Source organism: Canis aureus, chromosome 1 (assembly GCF_053574225.1).
Source record: "Canis aureus isolate CA01 chromosome 1, VMU_Caureus_v.1.0, whole genome shotgun sequence".
NCBI classification, from domain to species: Eukaryota; Metazoa; Chordata; class Mammalia; order Carnivora; family Canidae; genus Canis; species Canis aureus.
Genome location: NC_135611.1, coordinates 55,732,777 through 55,757,950, shown reverse-complemented (window position 1 = coordinate 55,757,950; position 25,174 = coordinate 55,732,777). Strand labels below are relative to the sequence as shown.

Sequence of the window (25,174 nt, the reverse complement as noted above, 5' to 3'; positions counted from 1 at the left end):
ACACTGAGTGGAATGACGGCTCTGGGGCCTCCCCTTGCCCGTGGTGAGCAGGGGCGCAGAGGTGGCGGGCCCCCGAGGACATGACACTGTTCTGCCTCCCAGATCTGAGAAGCTGCCAAACTGGGGGGGTGGGCTGAGTGCCTCGTTCACCTCTCCCCGGATGAGCACAGAAGCATGTGTCTGAACACCTTTGCCGAGCAAGGGAGAGGATGTTCCTGCAAGAAAATCTCACGATGGAGCCTCTGCGGTGTGGTTCCCCGACAGGTAACACCTTAGAGTGACATCCCTTCGTGAAGGTGAAGAGAAGACAAAAGGTCACGGCTGGCCGCCCCGTGGGGACATGTGGCCATGGGTGGAGGAACCAACACCCACCACACCCCATGAGCGCGTTCTTAACTTTCTCTGAATTGGATTAGATTGGATTTTGGATTTTCCAAATTTCCAATTGGATTTTCCTTCTACACACAGTACCTACACACAGAGAAAGATTCTGGGTATGGATTCTGGAAGCAGGAGGAGGACGTGGGCTCTCATGACGTCAGTGCGGCCCTCCAGGTCCCGAGGAGCCCAGGGCTGAGGGCCTGCCCTCCCTCCCCTGTAGGGCCCAGCACCTGCCGAGTCCATGGCGGGGTCCAAAGGCACAGTGGGCGCTGCTGGCGTCTGGGAAGACAGCACTTTGCTGACCACCTCTGCACCTGTCACACGGTGGCCGGGGTGCTACAGGAGGGGGGCCCTGCGGAGGCAAGGAGGAGGAGTGTGGCCAGGCCAGGGGTCACCGTCTCCTGTCCGTGGCTTGCTGGTCCCCCCACCGCCTGGCACCCCCACTGGCACTCAGACAGGGGCTGCCCTGCTGCCGGGCTCCTCGCTGCAGTCGCACCCCAGCCCCGGGCAGCCCGTGTGGGGCATCGTGCAGAAGGTGCAGTGGAGATGCGGCCCTTGGCTCAGAAAACAGCGGCAACTGGAGGCATATGGGAGGTGCCGTGATGAAGGGGAGGCCATCGAGCTGGAGAGTGGAGGGCCGGGGGTGCGGAGCCGCTGGACCTGGCCCTGCCTCGCAGGATGGAGCCCGAAGGCCGGTGGGGCCTCATCTGGGCCCCAGCTGGGAAGCCCTGGTGAGGGAGAGCTGCGGGTGGCGTGCGCTCCGACATGCCCTGGCAGCACCTCCCAGACCGCCCAGTCAGCGTGCGAGGCCACGCTCATCCGGGGGACTCAGGCTCTGCACCACGGTGCTTGCAAGTCTTTTTGAGATTTCCTCCAGAATTTGTTTTATCTCAGCTGTGTGGCCGGGGCGCTGCGTCCTTCATACAAGGCCTCTGTCTCCTTATTCCATGCTGCCCTGGTCTGCAGTGGCGCACTTTAGCTCTGAAATTGGATTTTCCTTCTACGCACAGTCAGAACTCGTTGGGAAGGTTTTGGGTAAATAGAGTGAATACAGTCTGGGGGGAAACATGGAAGTAAGACTGCCTTACGCAGTATCTGAGGGCAGGTCCAGACGTTTCACGCTTGGGCATCCATGAGTGGCTTCCAGAGCAAGTGTTTGCAAGGAAAGCCTTTGCTGGATGTGAAGTCACGAGAGCCGATTGGGGGGACGGCGCGATGCTGCCGTAGTACCCGGACACGCCCGTGCACCCACGAATGCAGAAATATCACTGCTCTCTGAAATCCTGAGACAGAGCCGCAGCCCCAGCCAACGGGCCTCCCAGCCCCAAGGCACGTTCTGAAAAGAGTGAATAGGTATGGCTCTGTCTCTGGAAGATTTCCCAGGCAAGACAATGGCTCCTTCACTCGAGATCCTCGAAACTTGGATAGGATTACTCCCTGCTCTGATACCAGGAAATGTATTTTTAGAGCAGGGAAAAGTGTGTGGGAGACATGGAGGGAGGGCGGGCGGGTGGGTGGAGTCGGCTGGCAAATCATTAACAAGTGGCTCTCAATAAATGCTTGGGCGTGTGCGTGTGTGTATGTGTGTGTGTGTGTGTCTGTGTGTCTGTGCATGCGCATCTACATATGTGTGTGCCTGTGTGTGCTTGTGTATGTGTGTCTCTGTGCATGTGTGTGCATGTGTCTGTGCATGTGCATATGTGTGCATGTGTATGTGTGTGTCTATGTGTGTATGTGTGCACCTGTGTGTGTGCCTTGTGTGTCTGTGCATGTGTTTGCATGCGTGTCTGCATGCCTGTGTATGTGTGCCTGTCTGTGCGTGTGTGTCTATGCATGTGTGTGCCTGTGTATGTGTGTCTCTGTGCAAGTGTGTGCATATGACTGTGCGTCCGGGCATGTGTGCATGTGTGTGCATGTGTGCCTGTGTGTCTGTGCATGTGTATGTGTGTGCCTGTGTATGTGTGTGCCTGTGTATGTGCCTGTGTACCTTTGGGTACATACATATGTACGCCTATGTATATATGAAAAAAAATCTTTCTGGCAGAAGAGATGTGAGGCACACAATCACACGTGTGGACATCCAGTACTCTTTCCAGTGTGCTCACTCCCCCGGCCCGCCCGCCCACCCTGATGCTCCTGTGTCTGCAGGTAGCCTGTGAGTGCAGCTCAACCAGTATGTGACAAACGGAGCTGCCTCCCTTGCCCACTTTTCTCAGTAAATGCGTCACTATTACACCTGTCACATCATCTACTCTTAAATTGTTTCTCACTCTCGCCTTGCACAAACTATGTTGGCTAAAGCTGAGAGAGGTTCACTAAAGCGGAACCTCTCTCAGCTCTCACATCACTGATGTCAGAATTTTGGGGGCCTGTGGAAACCTTGGGCTGCATCCAGCATGTTGAGCGCATCCTGCCCCTAGCCTAGGGAGGTGCAGGACGCACCTGTGGGTGGCCTGTGAAGCGCAGGGACACATTTGGGACAGTCAGAAAGAGATTCACCTTGTTGCTCTTGGTCTCATTTGACTTAATAATTCACTGAGAGACGGGCGTTCTTGCAGTGCGCGGAGAAGAGAGAACTCTCTGGGGCCCTTGGATCCAGGGCAAGTCCTTCTCCCGCTCAATAAATACTCCTGTTAGAACCAGCTGCTCTCTCACTTGCTTTAATCTTTCTGTATTAAAGGAAACTCTACAGCACTCAGAATAAGAAAGGAATTTAAATATTTCTCTTTCCGCACAAGCCGAATTCATCTGACGCGCCGACTGTTGCATGAGTTTAGAATATGCGTGGAGCGCACGCGGCTATTTTAAGCTTCTGTCTTTTCCTCCTCTGTAAACACGTCGTCCTCTTATGACTGGAAGTCCGAGTTTCCACAACTTGCTTCTGACTCTGAGTAAGAAGCCTTTGGTTACAAAATCTGGTTCCTTGGAATGAGTAGGCATTTGTCACCTTTGTGCTTAAGACTCATGATGACTTGGTATAAGGAACAACACACGCACACACACGTACATGCATGTTCAAAAGCATGTGTTCATGCGTAGCCATATGTGTTTGTGTGATCGCATATGCACATGCTTGCATGTGCGCTCATATGTATGTACATATGCTCATGTGTGTGTCGTGTATTCACATGTGTTGTGTGTTCATGTGTATTGCATGCACTGTGTTCACATATGTTGTGTGTCCACACATATGTATTGTGTGTCCGTGCTCACAGGCATGTGTGCATCTCAGCCCATTCACCCAGTCACTCTGTTATCCTGGAAATCCCAGTACATTGGAGCGAGGAGAGGGCTCACCTGCATGGAATCCTGGGCCCCTTTCCCAGATAAACCCTAGAGGGCTGAGCTCATCAGGAATCAGGTGTGCTCCAGTGTTTAGGTCATGTGTTACTAGGGTTGGGTCTGACTATAGCTGGCGCATGTACACACACACACACCCACACACACACCACGGTTCTTAAACATAATCACAGGCCAGCAGCCCAGAGCTGCCGTGCTGGCAGTAGGATTCTTCTCTCCCGCTGCCCAGACAACCTCAGTGCATAGCTTCTCCCCCTGTCCTATGGGAGTGCTCAAGCTGCCAACATTCCAGCATTCCAGCGGAAGGAAGGAAGGAAGGAAGGAAGGAAGGAAGGAAGGAAGGAAGGAAAGAAGGAAGGAAGGGCAGGGGGAGTTGTATGCCCCCTTGCAAGGAGGCCCCTGAGGTTGTCTCTCATCATTTTACATTCTGCATCACCACCCCGAGCTGCAAGGGAGGCTGGGAACGTAGTCTTCTGGTCCAGGATGCCCTGTGCTCAGCTGAAATGCCGTCACTGGATCATCGTTACTGAGAGAGAAGGGAGCGGGGGGGGGCTCCTGCAGGGCTCCACTTGAACTCGCAATCCCGGCCATCGGTCATCCCCATGCTGTGGCCCACGGCTATGCTCCCCTCTCAGCCTCCCTCCCCTGGGGCCTCTGTACATGGTCCTGATTTCCCTCCCCCTCTGCAGCCAAATGGAGCAGCTTGCTGGTTCACTCAGTTATTTAGCCATTTCTATTCCCTAGGCTCCAACTAAAAGTAAGTGTGCAAAATACTCTCCCATATAGAATTTCACCTATTGGAGTTTCCCCCTTGGTTTAGATGTGTGACTGTTAAGGGGAACTCATTGAGATGGATTGGAGGTCCAGTGTTCAAGACCCTGATGCATTATGCTGATTACAATTAATTACAGGTGACTGAATGATTCTGAAGAGCTATTTTTTTTATTTTCCTGTATCCATTTTTTTAATGTGTCAAGGACTTCTATTTTCTCTGTCCGTGTTCAACAAACATGTGACCTATATTTAAGAATAATGGTGCTTCACATAATATTTTGTATTTTATGTTTAAAAACAAACATAACCAGGGTACCTGAGTGGTACAGTCAGTTAAGCATCTGACTCTTGGTTTCGGCTCAGGTCATGAGGCGTCGAGCTCCACGCTCAGTGGGGAGTCTACTGCAGGATCTGCTCTCTCCTTTCTCCCCACTTGTGTGCACACACTCTACCTCTCTCTCAAAATCAATAAATAAAGCTAAAAAAAAAAAACCCAGCCATAACCAAGATGAAAATCCCACTAGAAAAAAAAATCTCAAAAATGGAAAAATTCACACATTTTTCTCATTATATGAAATACTTGAAATAATCTGTTTTTATAATCATTTATATCTGAATAACCAGAAACAATAAGTTGCAGAGATATTGCTAAGGGAAACTAAACCATCTGAATTAAGGTTACAGTGTAAACACCACTGACTATAATTAAGCCTTGATATTTTATTTTTGAATTACACCTTCACTCTGCAATATATACCATCTCAAGTTCCGTGGGATCCCACTCAGTTTTAAAGGTGCCAAAGCTTTACAATTTGTCCTTTTCAGTCTTGAGCAAAAACACTCTTTTTAGTTACTCACTGAGAAACATGCTAGATATTCACACTACCTTTATTATATAGAAGTATTGTTCTTAGTGCAGAAAAGTGTCACCCATGATGGTCAGAACTGAACGAAGTGTTTTGAAGCTAAGTGAGTGTTCAGAAAGGAAGACACAGTGACAGGAGGCGGGCTATGCACCTGGGACGAGGCACGTTTAGGAACCTGGTTAAGATACACATATGGACGGTATCTACAGTTTGTGGAACAAAGACAGTGGCTGGTGGAAATTGTCTGAATGTTTCTTACTTGACTGTGATGGATACAACACATTTCACTCAGTCAGTAGTTGTAGGGAACATGGGCTGTATTTGCAAACTTAATTTCACTAGTTCCTCCCTCCCACTATTTAAATGGTAACATGCAAACACCAAGTCCTTGCCCAGTTTCTCCTCCTCTAGCTCAGTTAAAGGTATCATGTTTACCTCTCATTGTCTTTGTCTCCAACCTCCAGAGTTAAATGACAATTCATCCATCCATCCATCCATCCATCCATCCATCCATCCATCCACCCATCCATTTACCCACCTGTCCATCAACTTGCCCATCCATCCATCCATCCATACATCCATCCATCCATCCATCCATTTACCCACCCGTCCATCAACTTGTCCATCCATTCAGTCATCCATCCATCCATCCACCCATCCATTTACCTACCCGTCCATCAACTTGCCCATCCATCCATCCATCCATCCATCCATCCATCCATCCATCCATTTAACCATCCATCCATCCATCCATCTATCCACCAACAGGCACTTTTCAGCACCTACTGTGTGCTGCTGTGGTAAGTGTTCAGACTGCAACTGTGAGCAGTAGATACCCCCGATGACTCACACAGCTTGCAGTCTAGTGCAGGAGGCAGACAATGAAACAGTCACACTAAAGCAATATTTAATTATCAGCAGTGGAAGGTATTTTGGAGGTTAGGAAAACAACTCTGTAAAGCATGTAATAGAAATCTAACTTTGCTGAGCTCCCTGGGGGAAAAGATGAGTTGCCTTGAGGGTGATGGGTAAGTGACAGTGTTCCAGACAAGAAATTAAGGATATAGATGTAACAGCATAAACCAGTGTGGTGAGGGACTTGAAATAAATTCTGTGCATTTGGAATGTGGAGAACAAGGTGCAGAGCAGTTTGAGGTGTGATTGGAAAGGTAAATGGGTGAGATCAGGGCCATGGAGACTCTATTAAAAAGTTTTGGGTTTTATCTTAAGAACAATGAGTAACAGACACTCCCGGAGAATTTTTGATAGGAGGGTAATGATATAAGATCATCCACGTGTTAACTGTTGTTAACTGTGACATTTAGAATGCTTTTGCTTTATTTTGCATAGATTTGAATTGGAGTTTGTTTAGGAAAACAAAGTGGGTGAGATTATTGGCCCATGTCACTAAATAAATTTCAGGGATGCTTGATCCAGGGAAACACTGTGACCTGGTTTGTGTCTCTAACTTTGGGCTCCGGTTCTTGGAATGGTTTCTGTTATCAGGCAGGCTCTCCCTTCCTGATGGAGACAGGAGGTGGGGAGGCTTGTTCCAAAATGGCCATCTGGGTACAGGCTCTATTTTCTTGGCCAGTGGGGAAGAAAAGTCTGCTTCCTTGAGAGGTTTTTTAAAGTCTTAGAATTTACTTTAAATAATCTTGATCAGATTGTCTTGGAATGTGTTCCTGCCTTGAAAGAATCCCTGTGGGCTATGCAAGTTACTCTATGGGGCCATTGCATCCAAAAGTGCGGCTGGGCATCTGGGCTGAAGTTAGGAAGGGAGTCCCCATCGTCATTCTGGCTGCAGCACCATGCATGGTTCAGAGGGGAGCAGAGCCGTGTGGAGTCAGGAGGGTGGTCAGTGTCCTTGAGGAGGACTGATGGGCAAAGGGAGTTTGGATAAGAGGGACGGCAATGCAGATGGAGAGAAATGGGTGAATTCCAGGGGCACTTAGGCATGACTAAGTTATGAGGTTGGATTGGAGCATGGATTGGATATGAGGTTGCTGGAGTTGGCCTGGTGTGGTTGGCAGGATTGCACTGGACCACCAGGTGTGGTGCCATGGACCAGCATGGAGGGCACAGAAGATGACCATGGTGAGGGTGAAGTTTTTTACTTTTGTCTTGAGTATATCGAATTTACGTTATGACGTTCATGTGGAAATGCTGAGCAGCATATACATCTATGTATAGATCCTGAGCACATCGAGGAAGTATGGCTAGAAATAAGAATTTGAAAGTCATCTTCATTTAAAGGCTAACTGGAGGCATGGTCATAGATGAGATTTCTCAGGGAAGGAGTAGAGGATGAAGAGGAGGATGAGTAGGGACAAGATTCAGGAATTCTAGCACTGAACAGACAAGGAAGATGAATCAGAAAGGAAGCAAACAGTAGAGGCCGGAGATGTCCCTGAGGTCAGAGAGCGAGGAGGGATGACAGGTCTTTGTCCCGTGTACAGCATATATCCCCTTCATATTTCATAAATGCATCTTTGCTCAGAGTCACCGGCTGGCCAGGGCCACCCTTCTGCATGACCACAGCCCGTCACTGCCTGTGCCGTCTCCCACCATGGCAATACCATTGCCCTCTGTGCAAGGATGTCTCGTCTACTGCTATTATTCAGTGCCTCCCCGCTGCCGGCCATGGCTCTTCCTCGCGGCTCTGTCCTGCTCGGGGCAACCAGCCTCCTTGAATGAGAAATCCTGGGGGGGCATTTCCTTCTGTTCCTTTAGAGTTGCTTCTTCCCAGACTTGGTCTTAGTCTGGCTTTCTGTGCCATGCTTCCTTCTTTCCCATTTGTGGGTCTGGTTTTACCAGACTCCACATTATTTCTTATCTGCTCTGTCCAGCCCTTCTGGTTGTTCTGACACAGGGTAGATGGCACTTCTTTTGCTTTCATTCTACTTAAGATGGCTCAGGTTTCCTTTGAGCTACAGCTTAAGCACTGGGGTTTCCTGTTTTTCCTCTTTTATGTAGTCTGAAGTCCTGGAGTGTATGGTGGCAGGGGATGAAGGGCGGATTCCACTGTCCTGGCGGTAGTTGTGTGTGTGTGTGTGTGTGTGTGTGTGTGTTATCTCTTGGCCATCATGAAGTCTTCCTCCCAATTTTCCCCTCCCAACTCCACTTCGGCTCTCCCACTCGAGTGAGAGGTTCATAGAGCTGTTTTCCCCACAGCCCTCCACCTTAGTGCAACTCTTAAGCTGTGTGTCAACTTGTGGACATAGGAGTATCCACATTTGCGTGCTGGGCATTGTGCATCTGTGTGAGCATGCATATGGGCCCTTTCCAGGGGAGGGGTGCACAGCTCTCATCCAATTCAGAAAGAGCCAGTCCTCACCCCATATTTTAACACTATTTTAATACCTCGATGGTATCTCTGCAATCCGTTAGAATGATGTGCAAAGTTCCTGTGGCTTGAACTTTGCCCTGTTCTCCATTTCATTTTCTACGCCTTTCCATCTAGTATTATGCATGCTGGCAACACCCATCACTTGCAACTCCACCTACGTACATGCATGCCCACATGCATGCGCATTCGTGTACACACACACACACACACACACACACATTGTGCTCCGCCATGTCTCCATGGCTTTGTTCAGACTGCTTCCTCTACCCAGACCTGGTTTTCTTTCCTGACACGGGGATTGTCTATATATTTTATTGCCCGTGCTGGTTTCTCAATTCAGATACAGAACATCTTCTCAGTGCTTTCCTGGCTGTACCCGCTGGCTTGACTTATAAACACATTTTCTCTCTCTGAGAAGTGTTGACAGTCACCTGCTGTAATAAATAGCCTTCACACTTTGACTAATTTATTTGATTTCAAATAATGAAAAATACCAAATATATCATAATATCTTTGCAATAACAAATTTTAAGAAGCAGTGAGCTCTTCCTTCCTTCATTCCCTCCTTCCCTCCCTCTGTCCCTCCCTCTTTTCCCCTTCCCCCCTCCTTGCCTCCCCCCTTCCCTCCTTTTCTCTCTCTCTATCTTTTTTTTTTTTACAACAACATCTGTTCACCCACGATTCTTCCTCCTCTCCACACAGACAGAGGTGACAGGAAGGTGAATGCAGTTCAGAGCAGGCTGGGAGAAACACTTTACTACGTGTGTGTATAGATGTGATCGCCAGCATCTCATTTTAGCTCTAGAGCCCCTGATACTTCTTTTTTTTTTTAATTTATTTTTTATTGGTGTTCAATTTACTAACATACAGAATAACACCCAGTGCCCGTCACTCCCACCCCCCGCCCTCCTCCCCTTCTACCACCCCTAGTTCGTTTCCCAGAGTTAGCAGTCTTTACGTTCTGTCTCCCTTTCTGATATTTCCCACACATTTCTTCTCCCTTCCCTTATATTCCTTTTCACTATTGTTTATATTCCCCAAATGAATGAGAACATATAATGTTTGTCCTTCTCCGACTGACTTACACCATACACGAAGATAAACTCAAAATGGATGAAAGATCTAAATGTGAGACAAGATTCCCTGATACTTCTTGAACTATCCCTGAGCACATGAGTTTATGCCCTGCTGCTTAGGAACTATTTGAGTAGGTTAATTATATCCCTTCAGTGCATGTTAATTTTTTGCATAAATATTATATTCTTCTGAGTTTTTATCCTCCTTTTCTTATGTAATATATAATAGATTCCAGAACAGGTGGAAATATCATCTAAAATGTGTAGGCTGTTTTAGTTCAACACATTTGCTTAATTTACTTATATGAACTTTACTACAGTTAGACAACCTAAAATTATACATAAAATTATAAAGAGAAGAAGTACAATTTTGAACACAGGCATAGGGCAGTCTGGAAACCTTGATAGTGATACCTGTCATTTACTGAGAGCTACTACACGCCAGGTATTATGTTTGCTCTGGATATACTACCTCACTTGCTAGTGTCAGTGAGGGGTAGATGAGGGAACTCAGCCTCAGGGAGGCTAACTCACATGCCAAAAGTCACAAGGCTGCCACAGACACACGGATGCTCGAGCCTAAATCTCCTGGTCTCAGAGCGTAAACCCTGAGCCTCTGTTCGGAGGGTCCTCGTTATCTACTCAAAGTGAATTTGCTTCAAGTGGGCACCAAAAATTCAAAATAAATAGTATAAACAGTTTTGGGTTGGGACATTATCTTGAAAGATAAAGCCAGGAGGTGGGCTAATAATATAGCTATTCTCTCCCATATTTTGCAAGATTTAGGTTTTCACTGCAATTGTGACTAATCCTTATTACAAACAAGGAAAGAATCAAATGTTCTGTGGGGATTTCTAGTGTAATTTCTCTCAGTGGAATGCCATGTAGCATGACCTCTCCTTCCACATTTGGAAGCAGGATCATAGAGAAGGTAAATTTTGCAAATGTGTAGCTCGGTTTCGCAAAGGCCTCTCTGATTCAAAAATTTCCTTTTGAATTTGCACCTACTTGTTCCATGATCTATGTGCTTTTCTCGTCAACTACCAGCTGAAGACAATCTTCATGTACTTGTGTGTTTGTGGAGAGATGAATAGCTCTCACCCATTATTTTCATTGATTCCATGGGATAATGCCTCCTGCAAAATTTGTAATTTTATTGTGTAATCATTTTGCATTGTGTTGAAATGTCCAACATTCAATGATGAGTGAAGCGCTTCTGTGACAGCCCTCCTGTGGTAGATGGAGTGGTGTTCAGCAGACACCCGCCCCTCCTGGGGGCAACATATAAGTCTCCCTACAGACTTTGGTCCTGTGACTTGTTCTGGCCAATGGAATGGGAGTGGTTGTGACGTCCTCATAAGTTCTAAATGTGCTGTGTGTTTGGTTTGGCCCGTGTGCCCCTGCTATCCATGATGAGATAAACATCCAAGGCATAGCTCCTTGTCAAGATATCTCATTCAAATTTGCCAACATGTTTCCAAAGCAGCTGAGTCCCTGTGATCTAACCCTTCCTCCTTCAGGTGAGCCCAGCGGTGATCATGCCACACTAAAGTCATTCCCAGACCTTGAGGCTGTGGGTACTTTCCAGCTCGTTCTTCCAAATTTATGTGAATATACCTGTTTATGCCAAAATATCTCTTGAAAGATACAGAAGAAGCTGGTTCCACTGGTTGCATCCCGAGAAGGAAATTAGGTGGCTGGGGATGGTGGTGGGAGAAGACTTTCCCCTGTGACCCCTTTGTAGCTCTAAATTTGGAAACACACACTAATGGTACTCAAAGAAAAACGATTCAAATAAAAATTGTCAGCACAGGAGCAATGCTTGTGCTTTAGGCACTGTTAGCATGGGGTATCTATAGTCAGAAGAATCCCGCAGTTTACTTGGGAAGAAATAGAATTATACTACGTGACCAGAGGTAATTCTGATTTGAGCACCTGGGATTTTCTTTGTTTGGGGACCTGTGAGGCTGCCTCAGGAGGGGCGATAGTGTGGGATGCCTGGGGACCAGGGAGAGAGAGAATAGACCTGAGGAAGCCAGCCCTCCCCCAGAGGGACGCACCCACACGGGACATGGGCTTTCGAGTCTGAAGGCCTCGCTGCAAATAAAAACTGCTGAGAGAACGTTTTTGTGGCTTCAAATAACTGTGATGTGTGATAATTTTCTGTGTTATTTAGGGCTGTGATAGAAAAGCTATAAATAACTTGAAGTGTGAGGTTTGTAAGCCATGATGGGGCCCAGTCCCAGCATAGGTGACGCTAAGGACACGTTCCAGGGTCTGAGAAGGAGGCAGGGAAAGAAGGATGGCAGAGGTGAGTCCGAGCCACAGGCCCTGCTCCCTGGGGTAGCGGCCAGGGTGCTGTCAGCAGTGACGTGACCCTGGGGCAGCCTGTGGGGGACACAGCCGGCACCGGAGTGGGACTCTGGTTTCTTCCTCTGTGCGTGCACACACACACACACACACACACACACGGTTTTATACAGTAGGTTCAGACAGTTCATGTCGCTCTACAACTGGCTTTTCTCATTCAACCACATATCACGAAGATGTGAACATGTCGGTTTTGCACCGTAGTGCTGAGGGTTTAGTGTGGGAAACATCTCAGGAGTTTGGTTTAATCACCTAGAGAGATGAGCTCTAATTTCCTGGCATCTGCTGTGTCTTGACCATTACTTGGGAGCATCACAGTATTTTGAAACTGTTCTCTGTCAGCTGTGAAAGTTTTACAATGGTTTTCACTTTGCAGTGACCCCATGCGACTGAAGGAGGACAGCCGAGCATGGGGTGTGCTGTGTTTTCAATAAGAGGTGAAACGCTATTGGCCAACTACCAAAAAGGGCACACTATTTTTTTTTAAAAGTTTGCATGAGTAACACATACTCTGCATATAAGTTCATAACACCGAAGACTGGTCTGCGGATCGATTTCCAACCTGTCTCTGGGACAGTCTGATTAATGAACCCACAGAACTTCCTTTCTTACAGGCATGACCGCTTGTGCAGGGAGGCTGAGTGTGGTTGGGAGGCTGGTATTTCATGACGATGTGGTGAGACTAGAGTATCTCATTAGCTCCTGGGGGAATGTGTCATAAGCTACATTCTGTTTATTCTTGGAGATTCTGTAAGCTTCCTGGGACCTGGTGACCAGCCCCGGTAGAGTAGCACCTTTACAAACACCTTCGTCTGAGGAACACGTGTGGACCAGCCCCGATCCCAACGTGTGCACCTTCCCTGTGATAAGACCTCACCCCCCACAACTGTTCTGTGGAGGCATCAAAACCCATGGAGGAGGGTGGGTGGTGATGAGGGATGTTTCTCAGCTTGCTGGGTTTGGTTTCCTTAGGCAGTACCATTCCTTATCTAAACACCGAATCTTTTTTTAGACCTCCGTTACCTACCCTGCTTTTTAGAGTCCAACTTACATAAGAGATGGCATTTATACAGCAAGGTAAAGTTTATTTTCTGTGTCTCTTATAGCCTATGAGATCCTAAGAACAGGGATTATGGATGGTTTATTTCTGTCTCTCTAAGGCCTGGCAAAATGACGAATATATGCAGGAAGCACTTAATTAGTGCTGAATGAATGAATGGAGAAGGCCAGTGCACGTAAGCAAGTATTTAATCCATGCTGAATGAATGAATGAAAAAATAAACCGAGGCAGTGGTAATAGTGATGATGGTGATGGTGGTGATGATGGTGATGGTGATGATGGTGACGGTGGTGTTACTGTGTATGTGTGTGTGTTCTCTGAGTAGAGAGGGGTGGTAGTAGTAGTATGGTGTTTGCATGTGCATGTGTGTGTATGTTTGTGTGCGCACATGCACACACTATGGAGATCTTCTGGGAGACCTCATTAGGGAGGGTACAGTGTGGTTTGTTTGCAGCACAAGAAGGTCTATTAGTTTTAAACTCTGGGTTCTGTTCGGCTTTGGGAATGTGGAAAGAAAATTTTTTTCTTTTACTCCAATTTCTGTCAGTTTTTCTTGAAAGTCAGGGAGTCTTTTCTTGCATTGCCTTGCTGAGCTGAGCAAGTGGGCTGGCGGTAATGCCGTACTGCAGGGACACTGGGAACAATAACTAATGGAAAGTGATTGCCTGTAATGACACTCTTTGAAAGCGTCAGATGATTACACACTAGAGGAAGAGAGGATAATCGTCGGAATTTCAATGGAGCCCTCTCTTCACCATATTAGAGGCAGAAGCAGCCTAATGTTGCACCCTTCCCAGGCTCCCAGCTCCACGACCCATTAGAAACTCATCAGGGGATTGGGGCTCAGGAGCTCCATGCTGCTAAATTCCATCGCCAGGGTGGCGCCTGGCATTCGTGGTCATATGCCTCTGGATGGAAGTGCTGAGTTGGCTGAACGATCCTTTAAACTATGAATTAATGCTTTAAGACACCTTGATTCTTAAGAAAAATGTGAAAGAACTCTCAGTAACCGTTTGTGAAGGGGAGGGTCTAAGGAGACTCTGATGGTGATGATCTCATTCAGATTTAGTGACCCCTTGCTGGATAAGCAGTTAGACAACCTCCCGACCTCTGGGCATATGAGCCCGTTGACTAAGACTCCATCTCCATTCATAGGTCATAGTGTCGGAGCCCTGGGGTCCCTTAACTCTAGCCTCCCGTCCCAGCTACAGTGGATTCCATAGAGACACTGCTCACCGCCTAAGCCCAAGGCTGCCAGTCCCCTGCAGGAGCAGTGCCTCAGGTTGGCAGGGGGAGGCCTTGACTGTTTCTGACTCTGGTGACCTCAGTTTAGCGTCATGTGTAACATGGGACCGCTGTTGTACTGGACTCACCTGGGGATTTGGACACTCACGAACCCCTGGGTAGCTGGGCCTCTGCTGCTCAACTTTGCTGGAGGGCAATGGTGCTTCCAGAGGGCACTAGCCCTGGGTGGGAGGGAGTGCCCCATGGCAGGGCCCATTTGTAGATTTAAAACTTGATTTGCATTAGCATAGGGGTGATTTTCATCTGCTTCCAACACTGCCTTTTTGACAGCATGTAATGCATTCTCCATTCTGAGCCACACATTGGCAGAAGTTGATGAGTGAGACATTAATGCTTTCAGACTATTTGTCTGAAATCAAATTCCAGAGAGAGACACGCATTGTGAGTGGTGTTTGGGGCATTTTGTGCCCTGCCCACCACCACCTGGAGTGTCCTGGGATCTGGAGAAAGAAACCCTGAGTGATGTGCAAGAGACCGAGTTTGAAGGCACCTGTCAGTGATGCTTTCCCACCCCGGGGAGCTGAGGGGAGGGCTTCAGGCTGCAGGATGAACCTTGTTCCAGCTGTGGTCAGAGCCAGGGGCTGTGCTGCTGCAATGACTGTGGTCTGTGCCAGCGCCCACCTGTCGGCAGAGCCCAGGGAAACGGAAGTGAAGTCTAAGATGAGCTCCAAGAATCCAGTCCCTTGGTCTTGACTTAGGAAGCAAAGACTTGTAACAGGGTTTGTGCTCCCTCAAGAAAACCATTCTTCAAAAACCAAACAGACAAATGTACAAAATCACATTTTCCCCTCCTTTCAGACAAATGATCTGAAACACTAATGCCTCACTCATCAAACTCTGTCAAGGGGTGTCTTTGAACAGAGAATCTATTATATACTGTCAAAACCCAGTGTCAGAAGTAGGTAAAATCACAGTCTGTGCTAAATGCAAACAAAGTTTTAGATCTACAAATAACCTTTAAAACTACCTCGTTTAGGGCAGCCCTGGTGGCTCAGTGGTTTAGTACTGCCTTCAGCCCAGGGCGTGATCCTGGAGACCCAGGATCGAGTCCCATGTCGGGCTCCCTGCATGGAGCCTGTTTCTGCCTCTGCCTACATCTCTGCCTCTATCTCTCTCTGTGTGTCTCTCGTGAATAAATAAATAAAACCTTAAAAAAAAAAAAACTTACCTCATTTAAAAACCAACCTTGAACCCTTTCAAATCTAAACATACATACTTTATTAAAAAAATAATCTTACAGGGTTTTTTTTTAAGTTATTTTTAAAATGATGAAAATTCCCAAACAATACAGCTTGCTCCTTCGTAGGTCCCATCTGGGCTTTTTTTTTTTTTTATTTTTATTTATTTATGATAGTCACAGAGAGAGAGAGAGAGAGGCAGAGACACAGGCAGAGGGAGAAGCAGGCTCCATGCACCGGGAGCCCGACGTGGGATTCGATCCCGGGTCTCCAGGATCGCGCCCTGGGCCAAAGGCAGGCACCAAACTGCTGCGCCACCCAGGAACCCCCCATCTGGGCTTTATTGCTTCGGAGAACTTGTGGACGGTGCTACGTAAACGTGCTTTAAGCAGGGGTTCTCCATCGTCCGTGTTGGATCTATAACAACCTCTTTTCCCACACTGTCCTCATCTCTGTCATCCTGTCCACCAGCCTTCTAGGCCATGTCCACACATACCCGTCTTCAATAGAAACCTGTGAGCAAACCACTCCCAATCCATAAACCAGAGAGAGTCACAAGGCACTGACGGAGCATTGCACTCAGAGACCCCAAAGGAGGGGGTTTGCTGGGCACCCAGCCTCAGGGTGGACGTCCCCAGGGCAGGACCTCTGCAGAGGACAGCCTGGTGGGAGGTCGTCTGCATGTGTGCTGCTCTATGGAAAATGGGTATTTTCTCAGCTGTATCTGATTGGCTATTTCTGTCTTTATCACTATTTTGAATAGAAGAATATATTCAGCAATCTTGGTGGGGGGGAGTATTTTCTATAGTCATTCATGAGATTACTTACCTTCTCCCTAACTTTGTCTCTGCTTTTCCACTCCTGTCACTCTGGGGAGGTGGTCACCCCTACTGTGTCCAGTCTGTGGGTCCCTCTGCTTATTTTAATAGCAACCTGAGAAAATGACTCTTAATTCTCTCATCTGCATCTATTGACTGCTTGCATTTTTTTTTTGCATTCAATGTTTTTGCAGATTAATCTCTCTTGTATCTCTCTCTTTCAAGAGAAAAAATGCAGAGTGTCATTTTTGACATTGACTTTGTTTGAAATGGCAATGTGTGCCTCGTGCTGCCGCAAGCATCTGAGACCTCAACAGGATCACAGGAAAATCCTGGAAATTAATGTGAATATTTCATCTCCCACAGAGACAAATCCCTTTATTTTCAACTAAAGCAATCTTTCCTTTCCTTTTTTTTTTTTTACATGGTGAGCGTTTTTTACCAGCATTTCTAATGAGTGACATGCAAATGAAGGTTGTGTCAGTATTAGAACACATGAATATTTATTGGCTTCTCCTCTTGCTCAGTGCTGAGGTCGAGCAGAAGCCAGGCTTCCTCCCTCCCACTAATTCTCAGCCTGTAGGGTGGCCAATGATGGCCCTTTTGTGGTCAGATCTGACAACAGGGTGGTCAGTGGCCGGGGTCTTCCAACCCCAAAAAGCAAACACTGGGTTTTCAGACTCTTTGTCCTTCCCAAGCAGGCCCCCGATGCCCAGCTGTCCGTCTGCACACAGTCCCCTGGCCCTAAACCCAGCCTGTGTCCTCACCTCCCCAGCTCCTGGGAGGCAGCTCAACCCTGAGCCATGCGTGCTCACAAGGCCCTGAGAGCTTCCCGCTGGCTTCTAAGAGTCCTCCGGGAGAGAATGAGCCAGAGAAAGACGCTGAACGGGGGGCTTGGGGCAATGGACTGGCCCTCCAGCGAGTGCTCTCAGTATCAAGCTAAGGCACCCTGAGCTCAGTGGGAAGCAGAAGGTGATCCACTGTTGTTTGTTAAATGCCTGCTCAATGCTTACCAGGGACTTGAATTCACCAGGTGTCAGATAATAAACAGAGAACACGCAAGTTTGAGGAGATGGTGGTCCTCAAAGGAAGAGGCACAGGGCGCATCTATTGTTAAAAATACCTCAAACTTCAAGCTTGTCATTTCTAGGGGCAGAGCAAGTTCTGAGCCCTGTATGTTGGGAGTGGCCTCATTCCTAGGGTCTTCCGGGAATAACCAAGTTAGGATAGGTCCATTAGGCGGGTCCTCATCCAGAGTGACTGAGTCCTTATGAGAAGGGGAAATGCCATGTGAGCGCCCACGGGGTGACCCAGGCAGGCCCCGGGGTGGGGCAGCCGGAGGAGGAGGCCAGCGATGGAGGAACAACGCAGATGGCTGGGAGGGGACTTTCCCCTGCGCCCCTCCCAGAGAGTGCGGCCCGGCCCACACCCAGACCTTTGACCTCCAGAACTGGGAGGGGATCGGTTTGTGTTGTTTTAAGCCACCCAGGCTGTGGTCCTTTGTTTGGGCAGCACCAGGACACCGATCCAACACCCTACAGCCAGTGAGATCCTGGACTGAAATGAACCTGAACTTGTGGCTGGTGTGAGGGTGACTCAGCTTTAGATGTTTTTCATCAGCAGCTTTGGAAATACAGAAAACTCAAAAGGGCCTAACATGGCCCCTGTGCATGTAACATTAAAGAGAATTAGAATCTGTTTTGTTTGGAGCTTCCTGCTGATGCTCCAGTTTAAAAACCACAGGCCTACAGAGTTAACTCTTTGTTCTCAGTGGACTCTCATTAACCGATGCCGGGCCAGCCAGCGACCAGGCCCTGGCAGGTTGGAGGAGTTCTGACCCGGACCTCTCCAGGCCCATGCCGTGGACCACTCCTGGGCCTGGGGGGCTGTCCCTGTCCTGCCACTTGGGAAGCTGAAGGGGTTTGGGGTGGATCCCGCTGCCTTCATGAGCTGTTGGCAGAACAATGTGCGTGACCCCTTTGCTCTTTCTCAACCACCTTTTCTGCTTCGGAATCAGACCATCTTGGCTGGAAAGAAGTTTCCTGATGAAAAGCGTGGCCCATCCAGAGTTCATTCTGGCCAGAACCTTCTTTCAAACGTGCGGAGTCCCCTGGGAGAGGCAGGGAGACCGTTGTGTCCTCAGGAGCTCAGCTCTGACCCTCCTGAGGCCCATCTCTGGCAGATCCACCCATTAACGCAAACTTGGGTGATTCGATGCCAGCTTTCTGTTCCCCAATTTGCAGGTCTGGGTCTTGGATAAAAGGTCTACGTGCACCTCGAGGCAGGTATGCCTGCGTTTCCAGGCGGATGTTGATGTCAGCCCAGAGCCAGGCCCACCCATCCTGAGCTGTGCGCCCCACAGGGCTGCCGGGATGAATGCACACTCTGTGTGCCCGCGTCCGGGGCTGGGGAGACGGTGGGAACCCGATCCCCTTTGTTGAAGGTCCAGGGGAATGTCAGTTGCTGATGCCCGGGGCGCATGTCCAGAACGGTCCTCTTCTAAGACTGGGTTTCTCTTGGCCTTTACCCACCCCTGGTCTGTAACCAGATACCAAGGATACAAAAAGGTTGGCCTTTCTGCTCGTTTTTCACTTGAAAAGCACTGGGAAGCTAGGATTTGAAAAGGAAAAAAAAAATATTTGTTTTTAAATAACACTCCCACCCTGGGGAAATTTCTCCAGATCGGACAACATTAACTCAATCTCTTCTAAAGTACTGGACACCTCACTGGGTAGCTGCTGCACACCAGCAGAGGCCCCCCCCTTTCTCTCATTTTGTCGTTTATATTCACAGAAGTTCTATCAGATAGGGTTTTGTTACCATCATTTTCACAGATGAAAAGATAGACTCAGAAAGGGGAGGAATGATGTGGCAGGTGGTAGGACCAGCTACCGAGAGGATGGAGGGCCTCACCGGGAGGGAGGGGAGACAGAGACAGAGACAGAGAGAGACACAGACACAGAGACAGCGCAGGGGAGAGGTGATGGCGCCGTGGCGGGTGCAGGGCCGAGAGGGTGGGTCTGTGCGAGGGCCTTCTCCGCCCACATCCCCCATTGCTCCGTGTGCCAGCAGATCCTCCCTGCCGAGCGCTCGGCCCTTGCAGGCAGGCTCTTTGATGCTCACCAGGTGCACTTCGCAGAGAGCCCTCCCAGAACACCTGTGAGGACCTGTCTTAGGCCACGGAGGTCAGGCCAGTGTGTCTCTATCACCCTGATCCCTGGGGTCGAGCCTGGAACCTGTCTGAGAAAGCATATTTACCTGCTTCGAAGCTTCTCCGCAGAGATCTCACCCCTCAGGCATCGAGGAGCTGCACCCCAGCCGTCACGAGATGCTTCCCCAGCGCGGACGCCCAGCACCTCCACCTCCACGGGCCCCTCTGTGGGGCCTGGACTCGGGCTGGGCTTGCAAGTGGGGTAGGTGCAGGAACAGCAAGGTGGCCGTGACCTTCCCGTCTGCCCTTCCCATGCTCCCTGGAAAGAAGGTCTAAGGGTATGTGTGCTTGACTTCACTTGTCTGTTTTTTTTTTTCCCAAAGATTTTATTTATTTATTCATGAGAGAAACACAGAGAGAGAGACAGACACAGGCAGAGGGAGAAGCAGGCTCCATGCAGGGAGCCCGACGTGGGACTCGATCCCAGGTCTCCAGGATCACGCCCTGGGCTGAAGGCGGCGCTAAATCGCTGAGCCACCCAGGCTGCCCCACTTGTCTGTTTTAGAGGGACTATAGCACAACCCTCGAGCTCCCATTTCCCCTGGCACCCTGTGGTGGGTCCCAGCAAGGCCAACACATTTGTCCCTGCCGACCCCCGGGCCTTGGACTCCTGGCCTCCAGCACCTGGAACACTGTCCTACCATCTAAGCCCAGTCTGCAGCAAGTGTCACGGCTGCCTTGGGAAACCGACTTGTACATCTTCTCTGAGGGACCAGGGGGTTACCTCCCGACCAATGTGTGTTGGCCCTTAACCCCCGTGACCACGCGGCTGCCACGGACCTGCCGTGGACACGCGTTCCAAGTGAGAGTCAGACCACACGTCTCTAGCCTGGACAAGATCCAAACACAAAAGTCCAAGTACGATGTGCAGTGAAATGTATTGATTTTGCACCACTGTGAAGTTCAAAATCGTTAAGGCGAACCGTTGTGAGATGGGGGGGGGGGTCTGTAGCAGGGAAGGAATAAAAGTACATTTAGGAAAATTGTCACCTAAATTAATGTTTATCATCCACTCTAAATGATCACGTATCTGCTGTGAAAATTCAGTTTTAAGACAGGCCCCTTCATCTGTCTTCCTGTCGGAGGGCTGCCCCCAGCCTAAGCCCTTCGGAGTAGAGGCTCTAGAGCCACGGCCATGGGGAGCCCATGGCCACCAGGAGCCATGGTCACGAGAATGGATGCCTACCCCGAGGCCCACAGTGCCACACAAGAGAAACCGCCCTGGCAGCCTGGGCGCTCAGGGGTGAATGAACACTGCGGAGGGCTGATGTGTCTCTAAGCTCATATGCTCCTCTTGGCTGCTGGGAAGCAGGTTGGCCTTGGTGGACCCTTGGCTCCCAAGGTTCATGGTTTAAGCCATGGACGTTCAAATCCTGGAAGCCACCTCCATGGGGGGGACCAGGCTTGGGCATCTGGAAAAGCTTCCAGGCCATTGCGAGGGTTGGAGCCACGGCTGCAGGCTCCCGGGGCAGGCCTGGCTAAGGGACCCCAGGTGGACCCGGGCCAGCGCCGTGCAGAGCCCCCCACGGGGACGTGTCCACAGCCTGCTGGGACAGGATGCGGTCAGGTGACAAGCTCTCTAAGACAGAGAAGAAGCCAATTCAGAGCTGGGCGGAGGAAAGGCTTGATGATCTCTGTGCTCTCTCTGCAGGAAGTTCTTCAAAACCCTAGTCATCATTAGGCACTTAATTAGCAAAAAGGGTGAGTTTTTCTCTCGTTATGCTTATTGCATTTGCCAGCTTTTGAATAGTTATAATGTGTTGTGATTTCTTTTCTATTCTAAACATTTTTTTCTCATCCGTACTTTCCTCTGGGTCCGTATTTTTATTCTTTTTCTTGAAGGCCACGCTGTGCTAGCTTTAGGGCCTTCAGATCCTGCAACACAGGGCAACGTGCTTGGGGCAGCTTGTCGGCCCCGGCCCTGCAGCCACCAGAGGGGCAAGCAGAGCGTGACATGGGGGGCGTCGTGGCCACAACATGACCCGTGAGGAGTTCCAAGAGCAGAAAGAAAAATAAAGGTTTTTTAGCAGTTGCTGTGAGTGTGGAATTTTGGGGAGTGGCAGAGATGTCAACCAAGAATTTTAAGGAGTGCTGGTGGGAATCTGGCTTGTATTTCCGCCCGGGTGTGTTGTGTGTGTTGGCGGGAGCAGGAGGAGGCAGGAGGCCGAGAAAGACAAAAATCCACCGCTCATGCACTTGAAAACTTTCGCAGCAGCCAGCCTTTGTAACTTGAATGTGACTTTAAACAAAGACTCCTAACTCTGGGAAACCAACAAGGGGTAGTGGAAAGGGAGGTGGGCAGGGGGTTGGGGTGACTGGGTGATGGGCACTGAGGGGGGCACTTGACTGGGATGAGCACTCGGTGTTATGCTATATGTTGGCAAATCGAACTCCAATAAAAAATATACAAAAAAAAAAAAAAAGATTGAACCACATGGGACCCGGGCTTTTCTCAGGTCCCACTAGGATCAATGGCCAGGACTGTAGTCCTTCCCTTTCTGGACTCCCGGATGCCCTGTGCTGTTTGGCCTTTGCCACCATGTCCTCCTGGAGCACCCCTGGTCCCTCCTGGCGTTCCTCAGGCCACCCTCATGCCACGTTCCCGGAGATAACAGCGGTGTCCACACCGTGTCCAGCTAGACTATGCAGTTTCTAGAACATTCTTGTACTTTCCAACCCCTGCCCTTTGTCTTCCCTTTGTCTTTTCTATTGGTTTTTCCCATGAATCCTCCCCTTTTTTTCCAGGTGACCCTTGGGGCACCAAGGCCTCTCAAGACATGAGCCCCGTGTCGCCCCAGTGGTGGTGTTTCCTCACCCTCTCTGCAGCCCTCCGTCTGCACCCTGAGAGCGGGTGCTCTGGACTGCACCCAGCGCCCGTGTGCAGGGAGGGGAGCTGCAGAGTCTGCTCGGTCTCTCGACCCCAGCACCCAGCAGAGCCCGGCTCACAGGGTGCTCTTCTGGAGGCGGGACAGTCGATGTGACTGCCGGCACATCTCAGCCCTTCTTTGTCTCTTCCTCAGGTCCACACGTCCCACTGCACAGAGGAGGCTGCTGTCGCTGTCACAGATGAGGCTCAGAGAGGGTGTCTCGTGTCCACGGTGGCTCAGTGTGGAGCAGGAACCCCTGCAGGGCCATCTCTCTGTCGCCTTGAGAAAGGATGCCTGCCTCAGGGCACAGGGATTATTAAGTCACCTGGGCCTGTTTCAGTTCTTACTGAGGGTCTCAGAAAGAATCCAGCCATCAAGAGGTGACTGGGGCAGGCCTTTTGGATGGGGCGTCCTGGCATGTGCGTGTTTTGGAGCAAGTCCTCGGGCTCATTCATTCAATCGTTCTGTGCATCAGGACAAAAGGTAATCGTATCCACCACGGCCGGGTGCAGCCTCGCTCTGACCTCAGGGCTGTGGCAGGGGCTCCCACCCCTCCAGGAAAGCAGCATCCCCGTGTGTGCATCCCTAGGGAGCGTGCACTGCGTACACACACCCTGCGAAGGCCCAGAGCTTCGGGTGCCCATAGATGAATGGAGTAGACGTGGGTTCGTGCTGCCCGGGGTCACAGAGCAGGTGCTCAGGGAGCCTGGCATTGCTGCGCCTCGGTCAGTGCAGGTGGGAGAGGCCTTCGAAGCTCAGCACCTGGGGTGAGGGCACCCCGGGACTCAGGTGGGGGACGGGCCAGGGAGCCTGTTCACTGGCTAACGTGAGCATTGCCTAGTGCTTATTTGGCATCACTTGTAACTCGTTTGGAGGAGCCCCTGATTTCGGTCCAATGTCTCTGCCTGATGCTCTGTAAGAAGGGATGGGGCTGGAGAGAGAGCGAGCCGCCGGCCTGCAGCGAGGTGCCTTGGATGCGCTGGGAGCTTGTCTGGCTGGGGCCAAGGCTCCGACCTCATGAGGTCTTTTCCACAGCCACGACTGGCCCAACAACACTGAAGGCCAGGGTGGCCCAGGGTGGGTGGGGACGGGGCCCAGACTCCATGTCCCACGTTGTGTGAACCCACCCTCCGGGGTCTTGAGTGAGAACAACAGTCTTCATGAAGCACCAGCTTCCTGACCAGTGAAATGCGGCCAATCTTCCGGTCGTGCAGGGCTGCTGTGGGGATCCACAGGGCTCACCTGGCACAGAGCTGGTGCTCAAGACACCCACCTGCGCTGACAGCTCACGGCTCACTGTCCTGCTGCCTCCTCTTCTCGGCCTGTCCTGCGATGGTCCCCGGCAAACAACAGCACCTGAGCCGCTGTTTCCAGAAGGTGCCTTCCATCCTCCCACCAACAGCTCGGGCGGCTCCAAAGTCACAGGGAAGGGCCCCCCACCATCCAACCACTGACATCGGTGAGTGGTCTGACCCATCAGAACAGCGGCAGGGAGGCTGTCTGTCTTTCCTTCAGGGGCAAGATGTTCAGGAAGCTGCCCCTGAGCACCGCCAGGCCCCTGCTTTCCGGGTCTCACTGCCCAACCCCAGCTCGCTGCCCCAGAGCTCTCCTGTAGATGCCACCTTCCTGCCCTGACAGGATCCATGGGCAAAGCGGGAGGGCTCGTACTCCTAGGTGGCTGCAGGTGTCCCTTGGTCTCAACACTGTCAAGCAAATCTTTAGACGAAGCCATCCTGGAGAGACCCCCCGCCCAGGGCTGGTGGACACCCCGTCGGGCTCACTTCTGCTTGACGCGGGCCCTTTGCTGCCCCTCGGGGTCTGGCCGTGAGGGGACATCAAAGGCATCATGTCCCTCAGTGGTTGTCAGCAGTGGATCGGGGCCACCAGAGTGGGGAAGGGCTGGGAGGGGCCTGGGGCTCTCAGTGTTACCCCGACTCCTCGCAGGGCCCACGGGGCGTTAACCACAGTGGGCAGCGCGCTTCCCCTAAGGCCCTTGTCACACATACTTGCTCTCAGAAAACCAAACTGCTCTTCGTTTACTTGGCTTTCTGAGCCTCCCATCCTGCGTGGGATGCTTTGGGTCGCACAGAACGACACCCAGCTCAGCCTGGTCCCAGGGAAGCAAAGGGAGGCCGGCATGAGAGCATCGTTGCAGGGGAGGGCCTCTCGGGCCTCCGGGATGCCCTCTGTCCTCTCATCCTCTCACAGGCCCCATGGCTCTGTGTCCCCAGGGATAGGCTCTCTGCACCCCGAGGGTCTTCCTGGCAGCCCCGGCTCACGTCTCCCCAGTTTGCAAGTCCAGCTCCAGCAGAGATGGTTAGTGCTCCCCTCTGGCCACTCCAGAGTCACCTCTGTACTTTTGAACCAGAAGAGATGCATGCCCACTGGCGGGGCCTGGCCGCCTGCCTGCCCGGAGCCTGGGGAAGAGCTGCACAGCCCTCTGGCTGGGAACAGGAACGATGAGGTGCCTCACTGGTGGGGGGCTCAGGGGTGCTGGCCAGACCCACCTCTTCCTCCTCGGAGCCCTTCAAGCTCGGACAGGAAGGCTGAGAGTGCGCACACCTGCCAGACGTGAGCCTGGTGGGACGCCAGATTTCTCCCCTGGTGCATGTGCTGCGG

The 25,174-nt window shown here is 50.5% G+C and overlaps 1 long non-coding RNA gene across 1 annotated transcript; it reads left to right on the top strand.

Annotated features, from left to right (window-relative positions):
* The first annotated feature begins 11,975 nt into the window (after positions 1 to 11,975).
* On the top strand, positions 11,976 to 24,400 carry LOC144285461 (uncharacterized). Its single transcript, XR_013353721.1, has 3 exons — positions 11,976 to 12,057; positions 22,709 to 23,038; positions 23,770 to 24,400. It is a non-coding gene; the product is annotated as an uncharacterized LOC144285461 (long non-coding RNA).
* The last annotated feature ends 774 nt before the right edge of the window (positions 24,401 to 25,174 follow it).